Source organism: Pinus tabuliformis, chromosome 5_1 (genome assembly GCF_031772625.1).
Source record: "Pinus tabuliformis cultivar Carrire ecotype Pingquan chromosome 5_1, CPIR1, whole genome shotgun sequence".
NCBI lineage: Eukaryota > Viridiplantae > Streptophyta > Pinopsida > Pinales > Pinaceae > Pinus > Pinus tabuliformis.
In genome coordinates, this window is record NC_142305.1 from 100126568 (window position 1) to 100140715 (window position 14148).

The following is a 14148-nucleotide window of genomic DNA, read 5'->3' on the forward strand; positions in this document are numbered from 1 at the left end:
TCTTCCATACACGAGTTAAAATGGAGTTTGTTTGTGGAGTCTTTTTACTGTTGTCCTATATGCCCATAGAGTCACTGGAATTCTTTCGTCCCAATGGTCCCAGTTGGCAGATACGACTTTTGTTATCCCTTTCTCCAGTATTTTGTTAAATTATTCTACTACACTGTTTGCTTGTGGATGATAAGGACTACTCTTATTATGCTGGACCATAAAAGTCATTAGCAGAGCTTCAATTGTTTCGTTCAGAAAGTGGGTGCCCTAGTCACTTGTGAGGCTCCTCGGGCATCCGAACCTTGAAATAATATTTTCAAAAATGAATCTTTCTATTGTTTCTGCTGTGCAGTCTTTCACTAGCGTGACCTCTGCCCATCTTGTGAGGTATTTTGTTGCTGTGATTATGTATCGGGCTCGCGAGTGTCTTTCTGGTGGAGAAATTGGCCCAATGAAGTCTACTGCCCACTTATCAAATATTTGCACTGAATGGACCGGGTGTAGTGGTAGCTCATCACGTTGGGAAGGCTTACCGACCCTCTGATAGACATCGCATTCTTTGGCAAATGCTTTAGAATCCTTATGGATAGTGGGCCACCATAATCCTACGTGTAGTATCTTCCTTGTGGTGGCCTTGCCTCCTACATGGCCTCCCACGATCCCTGCGTGGCACTCCCATAGGACGACCTTTCTTTCGTGCTGCAGGACACAACATCTGAGTATTTGATCCAAGCCCATTTTGTAAAGGTGTCCCATGATGAGCTGGTAATCTGCTGCTTTAACCACCAAGTTCTGCTTTTGTGTTGCCATGTATCCCTCTAGGAAACAACCTGTTGTTAGAAAAGTAGTAATCTCTTCTAGGTGATCGGGAATGGCTTCTATCCTAAATAGGTCAGCATCGGGCAACCGATCATCTATTGCTCCATCATTCTCCCCTGTTTCCAGGCGCGACAAGTGATCTGGCCCTACATTCAATCTACCTGGCTTAACAACCACTTCAAACGTGAATTCTTGAAATAGTAATAGCCACCTGCATATTCTTCCTTCTAGTACTAGCTTGTTTACTAAGTATTTTAGTGCGGAATGGTCTGTAAAGAATTTGAACGATGCACCTAGTAGGTAGTGCCTAAACTTTTGGAGAGAGTAGACCATTGCCAGAGCTTCCCATTCTGTTGTTGTGTAGTTCTTTTCCACCGTAGAGAGCTTTCTGCTAGCGTAGTATACTGGATGGTCCATCTTTTCTCCTAGTTGCACTAAGACTGCTCCTAGCGCTATTCCAGACGCATCGATGTGTACATGGAACATTTTGTTCTAGTCGGGGTACACTAATATGGGTGCACTTACTAACCTTTCTTTTAGTTTATTCAGTGCTGCTTGACAGTTCGTAGTCCAGATAAATTCTTCCGTCTTCCTTATTAATTTCTCCATTGGGGCTGTTATGGCTATGTAGTTCCTGATGAACTGTCTGTAGTACCCTGTGTGGCCTAGAGTTGCCCTTAGTTGTTTCACGTTGCGCGGTGGTTCCATGTGGAAAATTGCTGCTACCTTGGTGAGGTCCACGTGGACTCCATCTTTGCAGATAATATGACCCAATAGAGTTCCAAAGGGGACTGCAAAAATACATTTTTTTTAATTTAAGGAGATCTGCAACTGTCTGCACCTCTCGAACATCACTCTCAATAAGTTGGTATGCTTCTTTAGTAGGCTGTATACTGTCTAGTCGTCCATGTAAACTTCTAGAAACTTGTGAATGTAATCCCGGAATGCAACTATTACAATCCTTGAGAAGACTATTGGAGCATTATTTAATCCAAATGGCATTACATTATATGCGTACGACCCCCACTCCATCGTGAAAGTTGTTTTCCTTTTGTCTTCCTCGGCTATCCGGACCTAGTGGTAGCCTGAGAACCCATCTGTGAACGAGTATGCCTCATTCCCCGCAACATTGTCTAGGACTTCGTTGCTGAATTGCGTGGGGAACGGGTCATGCACACATGCATTTTTCAGGCTTCTGTAATTGATGCACACCTAATTTTGGTTGCATCCTTCTTGTTCTGAATAACTATGGGGCTTATCCAGTCAGCTTCATCTACTAGAAATATGATCCTTGCATCCAACATTTTTTCAATTTCCCTTTTAACTTTCTCTTTTACCCTTGGGTTCAGTCGGTATGGTCTGTGCTTTATTGGTCAGACACCTAGTTTCAGAACAATTTTCATCTCTCCCAGGTTACCTTTTATCCCCTTGAGTTCTGCCACTGAAGCTGGGAACAGGTCCTGGTATTCTTGTAATAAATAAAAAAATTCTTTGGTGGTTTGTTCATCCCAGTAATCTCCCACTGATGCTATCTTGGGCTTATCTTCCATCCCTACATTCTATTTTCTCAGCTTCATTGGTAGGAGATGGGCGCCTTCCATCGAGGGGTTCTCCTAAATCCCTCTTTCTCCCTCTGTTTCTTCAAAGGCCAGGTGTCTAAGCCCCTCCAATCCATCCTCTTTTGGTTCTGCATCAATTTTGTCGCCGATCACAACTCTTGATGATTCCATATCATACAAGCACTGCATAAAGTTTTCTTCGTGCTCCCCTTCAACTAGCGTCTCTGGGGTGAATATAACTCCCTTCACTGCCTGGAGTACCTCTGTCATTTGTGCCTCGCTGCTTTTGAATGAAAAATTGCCGACGAACCGTGCTTCCAAGGTATCCCAACTAGCCGTTTGTTGTCGTAGCTCCTCCTGGATATACCAAGCCCGGGGGACAGTGCTAAGGGTATGTATAAAAGCATGTACCCGCAGACTCCTTGGAAGTTCCTGGCTTTCCCAGTTGGTCATGCAATTTTTGATGTGCTCCTAGGGACTTTAATTCCCCTTCATCTTGTGGGTGATATTATTTCCTGCCAAACCTTTCCTTCATTACTTGCTTAGCGTCCCTCCAACATTTTAGTACTTGGCAGTGTGCCTTCCACCATCTTTCTAGCATTTCCATAAGCACAATGTCTAGAAAGGGAATTATATGGTCTTCTGGTACGTCCTAGTCCACTTTGTCTAAGAACTGATCTATTGGCTCAAGTCTACAGTACTTCAGGCTGTTGCCCCTTCCGATGTCTCTCCAGTTTACTCAGCCTATCATTGCACATCGCTGAGTTATTAGTTCATATACACCCTGCGGCCATGCATCCCATGCATCTTCTAAACCAACTTCTGAGCTTTGAGTGCTTCTCCAGATAATAGATCCTTTGGATGTAGGATTTATGTAGTCCTCCCGTTTCCCTCCTGTGAGCATATATAGCTGGTTTAACACCCCTGGTTCATCTCTATCATCTGTTGGCTCTGTAAACCTGGGTCCTTGATAGGGGTATAACAGTTGGATCACCCTTAGGGCATCTACTTCAAAAATCATCAGCTTCTTCTTTAAATCTATGACATCATAGTTTTCGTATGCTCAGTCAATCCCCAAGAGTGTTGGATATGGTTATTTATCCCCCATAATTTCAATTACTTCGAACTCAATGTGTGTTTTCACCCCTGCTTCATCAACCTCTACATTTTCCAATCTCCCGATAGGCAATATACAATACTGATTCACCATTCTTAATTGAATTGGCAAGTACTTCAGTTGTGGCTTCCCCATTGCCTCCCAAGTCTTCCTGGGTAGGATGTTTACATCCGACCCTAAATCTAGCATGGTGTCCCTTATCTAGAATCCTGCCACTTGCGCATTGATTCAGAACTCCTTTCCACTTCTTTTCTTATTCCGCTTCACTCTCCTGGAGGCTTTCTCTGGCCAGGTTTCACATGGTTGTCCTACTTCCTTTTTCTCCATGGATACTACGGCCTTTAATATTTTCCGCAATTCCTTCAGCATGGCCTCATCTTCAACAATTTTCAAGAAGAATTTAAACCATTCCCTAATCGGTTGGGTGGGAGCGGGCCTATGGACTTGCGGTCTTCGGGTGTCCCTATCTTCGGTCATTCCCTCGAAACATTTGGCTGCTTCTTGATAATACTTGTTTTGGGAAGTTTTAGTGTCTACGGATAAACGCTTAAACCCCTAGACTAGTAGCTAAGTCTAGAAAAACAGTGCATAGAATTCTCTACCTTTTCTATAACCAATAGATTTAAGATAGTAAAGAAGCCTACCTATAGTTTTCGCTTACTCCTTATCTCCCTTGACCAATTCTGTCACTCCTTTCTGTACTTAATCCGCTTGAAAAGTACCTGCACACAGACAGAAGACAATTAAAGCCGATCAAAGCATATGATAATGATCTATTGATTAAACATTGAACGGAATCAAGTTCATAATACACATATGAAAGCATCAATGAACAATACAAACATATGGAAAAAGCTTTGAACACTTTATTAGTAAAAGGAAGAGTTACAACCCAATTTGCTTGACTCACTGTCACTCCTCCAGTTCAATCCCATCCTCTCCTCATAAAAAGAAAGACATTTTGACATCATTACAATACTTGAAACCAACTCAAGTCTCATACTAACAGCATCTCCCTATAATTCAATGATTTCCAGCCCATGATCACTTAGATGAGTGGTCTTTTTATAGGTGAATGAAGGAAGTTATGCCATAAATGGTGATAATGAATGCCCTCCCAAACTTAGGATTTAGTTCCATGGAGGAAGGGATAAAGGGATCGATGTTCCTTAACTCCCTCCCTCATCCAATTTCAAGCCCAAAGGAGTGGATAAACTTGGGAAGCTTCTAGATGAATCCAATGGATAAGAATATTCCCAAACCCCAATGAAATTTTGCTCAAATTCACCCAGCGTAGGCTAAAGAGGGCTCAAGTGCATTGCAATGCACCCTGGAAGTGTATTGGACTGCACTGCAGTGCACCTTGATAAAGGCCTGCCTGCGCTGATCTTCTTAGAGGAAATTTTTGGATGATTTCAGTCAGGCATTCTAATGGTTGACTTCATTTAGGGCATGTAACAACTGAATTAGGGTTTGATGGGCCCTAATAGTACTAATCTGTAAGTTGGGTTTGATGTGCCCAAATGGATCCGTAACAGTTTCCCCCCAAAGTATGAAGTCGTAAATATGCATGTCGAGTGAAATGCTTTATCATGTGGAGAGGAGGTTTCGAAGCGGAAGGTGACCTGCATCAATTACAATACATATATCATGATAATTTGATTTTTCCTCATGAACTTGCTGAGGGAAGACATACCCATGCTCAGCTTATAAACTTTCATTACATGTACAAATATAGTCATCTACAGATATAGACCCATGAATGGATGACCATTAATGTAAGGCCATTGTACATTTGATTTAGTACTCCTGAAAATATCGTAGCCCGAATGGATGAAACTAGATTCGGGGTCTTCAATCTCGTTCAATCTTTCGCTCAAGTACAAGTCTAACTATGTGAATAGATGATCTAAAGTTGAACATGGGAAGACATCATCTGATTACCAGCCAATGATGTAAGCCATTAACAAACGCTAGAGGAATCACCGATAATGATGATGACCCTCAAGGTACTATAGTACATTTCACATGGTGTGAATAAATGATTTGATGTCGAATACCATACAAAGTCTTTCGGTTGAAGGCCAGTGATGTCAACCTATTGCCGAAAGTGAAAAACCTGCCATTGATGTATGCAAGCCTCAAGGTACGAAAGGGGTGTTTCTAAGTCAACTTCTTGGATAATGTGCTGATGTCGACAAGAAGCGACTCGTCATAGGAGGGCCTTGATGTACCCCACATCAACGACACAAAACGAGGTAAATGATTTTGGAGATGAAAATTGACTGACGACTGAAGGTTTAGGAATGGCGGTCATGAAAATGAAGGTTTACAGTATTGCAAAGGATGAAGTTTGAACTGAATGAATTCTCTTGAACATGTCGATGACACTAAGATGAATTGGTAGCATTTATCCAAAACAAAGAAATGGATGGTATGATAGACAAATGGTGTGATAACCATCAAGCTGAATGACCCAACCCACATAGTCATGGTGATGAGGTGAAAGTGTCATGTTTAAGAGCGACTTGCTACCATAAAGTGTTCTCCCCTTTTTCCAATTTTCCCAGTCATTGCTGACCAGTACCTCTTTATTTTTATCAAGCTTGAGGAGGATAACATATGCTTGTTGTATAATTCCACCCTTCGGGTGAATCATCACTATTTTATGCTTTAACGAGTCTAGCAAAGTTGAAACTCGGGCTTGTCTAGATGGACAAGTTTGTCGCTATTTGATGTTTTTAATGAGTTTAACAACAAATATAACTCATTCCTTTTCATGTTTAGAGAGTTTGAAAAGGTACAAAAAGAAAACTCCACAAGTTATTTTTTGTAAATAAGTCTCTCAAGTCCGAAAAAGTGTAAAATAATACAAGAGAAATATCGTTTCCAATCCTTTAATGAGCTAGAAAGGACAAGTGCTCAACAATCTTTTCATATTTAGAGAGTCTGAAAAGATCTTAAAGAGAACTCCAATTTTGAGGAATGAGTGGTGTCTAGGATAGCAATTGGTTCCAGTGATGTTGGAACTTCTCAAATCATGTTGAATTATGTGAAGAGGCTGGCTAATAAGACCACTCATTGCAACTATTCCTCAACAAAGGTAAAACAACCAAGTGAAAGTGTTGGGTCCCTATAATACTAGTGATTACCCCATTACTATTGTAGTTATACCCCTTATTAATATTGTTGTGCCCCTATTGCCCCCATATTGTTATTACTGTGCCCCATAGAATCCCTCTATTGTTATTTTTGTGGCTTTATATTATTATTGTTAGGTCGGCTGGATTATATTGTGACTCCTTTGACTCCTATATATAGAAAGGAGGTTTTGTCATTTGAATCATCCAAGAATTGTTCATTTATGTAATGTAAAGGAGGTTTCCCCCTCGAAGAGGCTGAATTCTAAGGCGTTGATCTATCTTTTCTATCTTTTCTTGAGCTGGTTTTATAACATTTGGTATCAGAGCTTTGGATTCTAGGGTTTCGCTGCTCCAAACAGGTCATCGTGGCATTTTCGCTATAAATTGTTTTCTGTGATGTTTCAGAAGTCGCAAAAAAAACCCATTTGAGAAGAAATCACACTGAACCTTGAGTCTTAATTTCAGAGCTTTTCACACGATATTTGCGGAGATATGATCTGAGGAAGTTGGTCTTTTTGCAGACTCCTGAATTACATTCAAAACAGGTGACCTGGGGAAAATCGTCATAACTTTCTCTCTAGGGATCAGATTGAAATTTCGTAAGAAGTTATAGAAAGAGGACGGACTTAGTTTCTTGTATGCATGTTTCAGATCCAAAGGTCAAAACAGTGACTCGTGGCACGTCATACAAGTTCGCTCTACTGAACTAGTCTATAAGCAAGTCACTGTGGGAGATTTCACATAACTCTTCCTTGGAGAATCCAATTTGGGTCAGACTTGTGGCATTGGAAAGAGGACATAGAGGGCTACTATAGCTCACAAATTCAAAACTAGATGATTGGAAAGTACAGAGATACATCAGAGGCAATATCGAGCTCCTACAAAGTGAAAAAAGGTGTGTAGATTTTCTTAAATTTTTGCTTAAGCTTGGTTTGAAAATTTATTTTGAAGGAATTCAAAGGGCATAGTAGAGCATTATTATCGGTAACTGATGCCCCGAGGAAAGAAAATGCAAACACCTAGTAAGGAACCTGAAAGCTCTAGCATGACTCATGAAGAAGAGGAAGAAATGCAACATGATATATCAAAATTACAAGACCAAGTGCAACAACTGTCCCTTGCACAAAAAGGAACAGAATCTAAGATGGATGGTTGAAAGAAAGATGTAGAAGCTAAGATGGATGGTTTAAACAAAGGTGTAGAAGCTAAGATGGACTGTTTAAAGAAAGGCGTAGAAGCTAAGATGATTGACGTGGAAGCTAAGATGGATGATTTGAAGATAGATTTGAAGACAGACATGGAAGAATTGAAGATAAATATGAATAAGTTGCTACAAGAAATGGTCCCTAAGGGTGAAAGGGTACTAAAGGAAACTCATGATGAGAACAAAAGAAATGTTAATCATGATTCCATAGACGCTAATGTTGGATCGAAGACTCACCATATTCCAAAAATCGATATGAGGAAGTTTGATGGCAAGGATCCCGCCACATGGATATTACAGATGGAGCAATTCTTCGATCTCAATAATGTGCAAAACACACAAAAGGTACGTATGGAAACTTTATATTTGGAACCAAATCAGTTTGTATGGTATCAATGGCTTTGCTCTCGTAAACAATTTATCACTTGGGCAATTTTTACGGAAGAATTGATAGCACATTATGAGGATACAAAAAGCAACACTTTTTTTAGCCAATTGATAAGTCTCAAACAAAAGGGTTCAATAATGGAGCACATTGAGGAGTTCCAAAAATTGAACATAAGGGTAAAAGATATTCCAGAGGAGCATAGGATTGATGTGTTCATAGGGTCTTTAAAGGATAATATCCAACATGATGTTCGCCTTTGGGAACCTGATTCATTAGAGAAGGCATTCAGGTTAGCAAGAAAAATGGAAAGCAAAATTATGGCAACCAGGAAGCATACCACTCACAACTATAAAGACGGAAGTGTTTTTGCCCCTAGTCTTCCACAACCTATAAGGTTGACACCACAACAATTGGAAGAAAAAAGAGCAAAAGGGCTTTGTTACAGTTGTGATAGCAAATACACTAAAGGTCATAAGTGTGCTGAGAAGAAATTATTCTACATAGATTGTGAAGAGGAAGAAGAAAAGGAGCAAGAAAGGTCAAAAGAAGAGGATATACTCCAGGAACAAAGCCTAGATGAAGAACAAATAAATCCGACCATATCTTGTAATGCATTGGCGGGAATTACCACTCCTCAAACCATCAAGATAGAAGGACAAATCAAGAAGAAAAAGGTAATAGTGTTGATTGATTCAGGAAGCACCCACAATTTTATTCATTGTAAGGTAGCAAAAGAATTGAATTGCTTCCTATATCCAGCACCAGAGTGTCAAGTGATGATTGCAAATGGAGGAACAATAAATTGCTCTGGAAAGTGCCATAATATCAAGCTATCCATGGGAGAATATGTATTGACTAGCCCAATGCTTTCCATTCCAATGGGAGGTGCTGATGTTGTACTAGGAGTCCAATGGCTACAATCCTTGGGTACAATAGCTTTTAATTTTCAAGAACTTTTCATCAAATTTTCTACGGAAGGAAAGGAAGTTGAATTAAGGGGTATTGCAGGGAAACCAGGAAAGATAATCAGCTCTAATGGTATGACAAAGCTTCTAAAAAAGGAGCAAAGAGGTGTAATTGCACAATTATGTTCGCTAGATGTTTCCACATTGGAATCATCTATTTCTCCAGATCTCCAAAAAGTCCTGGACAATCATTCCAAGGTATTTGAGACTCCCAAAGGTCTCCCACCTATGCGTGATCATGATCATGCTATTCATCTGATTCCAGGAAGTGTTCCTCCAAACATCAGGCCGTACAGATATCCCTATGTCCAAAAGAGTGAAATTGAACGTATGGTTGCAGAAATGCTAGAGGCTGGTATAATTCAACCGAGTCAAAGTTCTTTCTCTGCTCCAGTAGTATTGGTGCACAAGAAGGATGGATCATGGCGCATGTGTCCGGATTATAGGGAGCTCAACAAGCTCACTATTAAAGATAAGTTCCCCATTCCTGTCATTGATGAATTACTGGATGAATTGCATGGATCAATTTACTTCACCAAGTTGGATCTTCGTTCAGGATATCATCAAATCAGAATGAAGATTGAAGACATTCCGAAAACAACATTTAGAACTCATGAGGGTCATTATGAATTTTTGGTCATGCCTTTTGGCCTTACCAATGCACCTTCAACATTTCAAGGTTTGATGAATTCAATTTTCAAACCATTCCTTAGAAAATTTGTGTTAGTATTTTTTGATGATATACTAATCTACAGCAAGTCTTGGAAGGATCATGTTGAACATGTTGACAGGTGCTACAACTATTGGAGGAGAAACAATTATATGCAAAAAGATCCAAATGTTTCTTTGGAGTCCAGGAGGTGGAATATTTGGGTCATATTGTATCTCATGAAGGAGTTAAGGTAGACCCTAGCAAAATTAAAGCCATTAAGGAATGGAAAATCCCCACATCCATAAAGCATCTGCGAGGATTTCTCGGGTTGACAGGGTATTATCGCAAGTTTGTTAAGAATTATGGGAGAATAGCAGCACCTCTAACAACATTATTGAAGAAAGATGCATTTTCATGGACTCCGGAAGCAACAAAGGCCTTTGAACATCTTAAAGAGGCAATGTGCCAAGCACCGGTCTTAGCTACACCGGACTTCACAAAAACCTTTATTGTGGAATGTGATGCTTCAGGAAATGGAATTGGTGTTGTTTTAATGCAAGATGAAAGACCCATTGCTTTTGAAAGTCGTCCAATCAAGGGAAAGTTTTTAAGCAAAGCTATTTATGAGAAGGAAATGTTGGCAATACTCCATGCACTTAAGAAATGGCGACCCTACCTAATGGGAAGACACTTCAAGGTAAAAACGGATCATGATAGCCTTAAATACTTTTTAGAACAAAGATTATCCTCTGAAGAGCAACAAAAGTGGGTCACAAAGATGTTGGGTTATGACTTTGAAATCATCTACAAAAAAGGGAAGCAAAATGTGGTGGCAGATGCACTCTCAAGAAAGGATGAGGATGTGGAAGCATTGTTGTGCGCCATTTCTATTATCCAACCAGATTGGATAAACGAAGCAAGGGAGGAATGGAAGAATGACGAAGAAGTGTGGCACTTATTCGAAAGTTACAACAAGATTCCAGTACGTCTGATACATTTAGCTGGCAAAATGATTCGTTATGGTACAAAGATCGCTTATACCTCTGTAAGAATTCCCAGCTAAAACAAAAGATTCTTATGGAATTGCACACTTCTCCCTTAGGAGGGCACTCAGGATTTTTAAAAACTTACCACAGGGTTAAGAAGGAATTTTTTTGGGATGGCCTTAAATCAGATATTCAAAAGTTTGTGGCGGAATGTTTGGTTTGCCAACAAAATAAAGTTGAAACAATTAAGACACCGGGTCTATTACAACCTTTATCCATTCCAAGCCAACGTTGGGAGGAGGTTTCAATGGATTTTATCACAGGTTTACCCAAGTCTGAGGGAAAGAGTGTCATCATGGTGGTAGTTGACAGACTTACCAAGTATGCACACTTTTGTGCATTATCACATCCATTTAAAGCCAGTACAGTTTCTACTGCATTTATGGAAACAATTCAAAAGCTACATGGAAACCCAAAGATTATTGTAAGTGACAGAGATCCCATTTTCACTGGAAATTTTTGGACAGAATTATTTTCTTGTCTTGGTACTCAGTTAGCTCATAGCTCATCTTATCATCCTCAATCTGATGGGAAAACTGAGATAGTAAACAAATGTTTGGAAGGATATCTTCGTTGCTTTGTATCTGATAAACAGACACAATGGGTCAAATGGTTGCCTCTGGCTGAATGGTGGTATAACACTTCCTTCCATACAACAACAAAAATGACCCCATTTATGGCACTTTATGGGTATCAACCACCATCCATCACATCATATTTAAGAGAAAATTCTAAGGTTCAGGCAGTGGAACATCACATCGAACATCAACAACAAGTCCTCCAACTCTTAAAGGATAACCTCGTGTTGGCACAGAATAGAATGAAACAACAGGCAGATCAACATCGCAGTGAAAGAAGTTTTGATGTAGGTGATTGGGTATTCCTACGGCTACAACCATATAAGCAAATGTCCCTCAAGCAAGCTAAGAAGGATAATAAATTATCACCAAAGTATTATGGTCCGTACAAGGTGTTGCAAAAGATTGGTACTATGGCATACAAATTGGAGCTTCCTGCAGCTTCTCGATTGCACCCAGTTTTCCATGTTTCATGTTTAAAGAAGGTTATAGGCGACAAGCTCCCAGTTCAAACAATATTGCCAGAACTTGACGAGGAAGGAAAAATTATATTGGAACCGGAAGCAGTCACAGAAACAAGAACTCGACAGCTACGAAATCGATCAATTTCAGAGTATCTTATCAAGTGGAAGAACTTATCCGCTGAAGATTCCACATGGGAGGATGAGAATTTTATGCAGAAGTATCCAGAACTACTCAAGCGTTGAGGACAACACTTTTTTGAAGGAGAGGGGCATGTTGGGTCCCTATAATACTAGTGATTACCCCATTACTATTGTAGTTATACCCCTTATTAATATTGTTGTGCCCCTATTGCCCCCATATTGTTATCACTGTGCCCCATAGAATCCCTCTATTGTTATTTTTGTGGCTTTATATTATTATTGTTAGGTCGGCTGGATTATATTGTGACTCCTTAGACTCCTATATATAGAAAGGAGGTTTTTTCATTTGAATCATCCAAGAATTGTTCATTTATGTAATGTAAAGGAGGTTTCCCCCTTGAAGAGGCTGAATTTTAAGGCGTTGATCTATCTTTTCTATCTTTTCTTGAGCTGGTTTCATAACAAAAAGCGTATGATCGTCCAAAGAGATGGTGGTGATGGAATGAAACAACCAAGGCTCATTTGATAGAAAATCTTGATAGAATGGCAATCACAAGGGTTAAAATGGAAATGGGTTCATTTTTACACAAGCTTGAACCATAGGGAAATATGCTTGGATTTAGTTTCATGTTTACACAAGCTTGAAACGAAAAAAACTATGCTTGGATTCAGTTTTATTTTTACACAAGCTTAAAATGGAAAACTATGCTTGAGATTAGTTTAGATGCCCCCAACATGATGAAAGGGAGAGTCTTTTGTAACCAGATGGAAGTCACTGCGATGAAGCAAGACGGTTATCCAACACCTTTTTGGCTTCGTCCAGATAGGGAAAAAGGTGAATGGGGTGATTCCCTTCACATAACCTACAAGGAAACTTATCTTTACCACTAGGTGCATACCCCACAAGCTTCATTACATTCACCTAAGTAGACTACTTGTGGCTATCGGGTGGATGGAATGAAGGTTCTTTTACGAGATCAAGTGAAAGATTCGACTAGGATTTTACGAGATCTACTCAAAGACTTGACTTGGAACTTTTCTCTAGGGAACCTTGTTTCATTTTTTAATGAGCTTGACACAAGACAAGGAACTATGCTCAAATTCCTTGTTTCATTTTTTAACGAGCTTGACACAAGACAAGGAACTATGCTCATATTCCTTGTTTCATTTTTTAACGAGGTTGACACAAGACCAGGAACTATCCTCGTGGGACTTGTTTCCTTTTTTAACGAGGTTGACACAATAAAAGAATTATACTCATATTCATTATTTCATTTTTTAACGAGGTTGACACAAGACAAGGAATTATCCTCGTATCCTTGGTTTCATTTTTTAACGAGGTTGACACAAGACTAGGAATTGTCCTCGTATCCTTGGTTTCACGACCCATATGAGGTCATGAAGGAGAGATCCGGTTCTAATGCCCCCAGTACATGATGTACAACATCACTGAATTGATCGGCAGTTGATGTAGGTATGGAACAGGTTGCCACATAATTAACCCATGGCGGGGATGATAACATTGTTACAAAAGGACCAATTAGGGTAGATGGTTGACTAAGAACTATATTTGGACCGGTAAATGAAAGCTGGTCAATGGTGAAAATTTTTCCTTCATGCGGGAAACAAATCACTTGAAAGAGTGTGGAAACAATAGCTCCCATGTCATAAACATAGTTGTGCCCAAGAAGTAGATTGTAATCTACAGGGCCTGGGACTACCATCATGTTTAGATAAACAATTTTTCCTCCCAAAGTAATAGGTAACTGAAGGAGGATCCCTAATGGTTGAATGGTTCGTGTGTTAAAAGCAAACAGATTTTGGGTAATAGGCACAAGCGGCGGCGAACTGAGCTCTTTCCAAGCAGTTGAGGAAAGGATACTCACTGATGCACCTTCATCTATAATAGTGCCAGATACAATCATATTACAAACTTGTACTATGATCTGGAAAGGCACATAAGAAGGAAGACGAAATCTAGCCAGTCGATTCCAATCAAAGGAAGTGACCAGACTACTTGGAGGGGGTACCGTAGAAACAAAAGAATTAACCCCTTGAGTTATGAGAGCGGGAGGATTGTC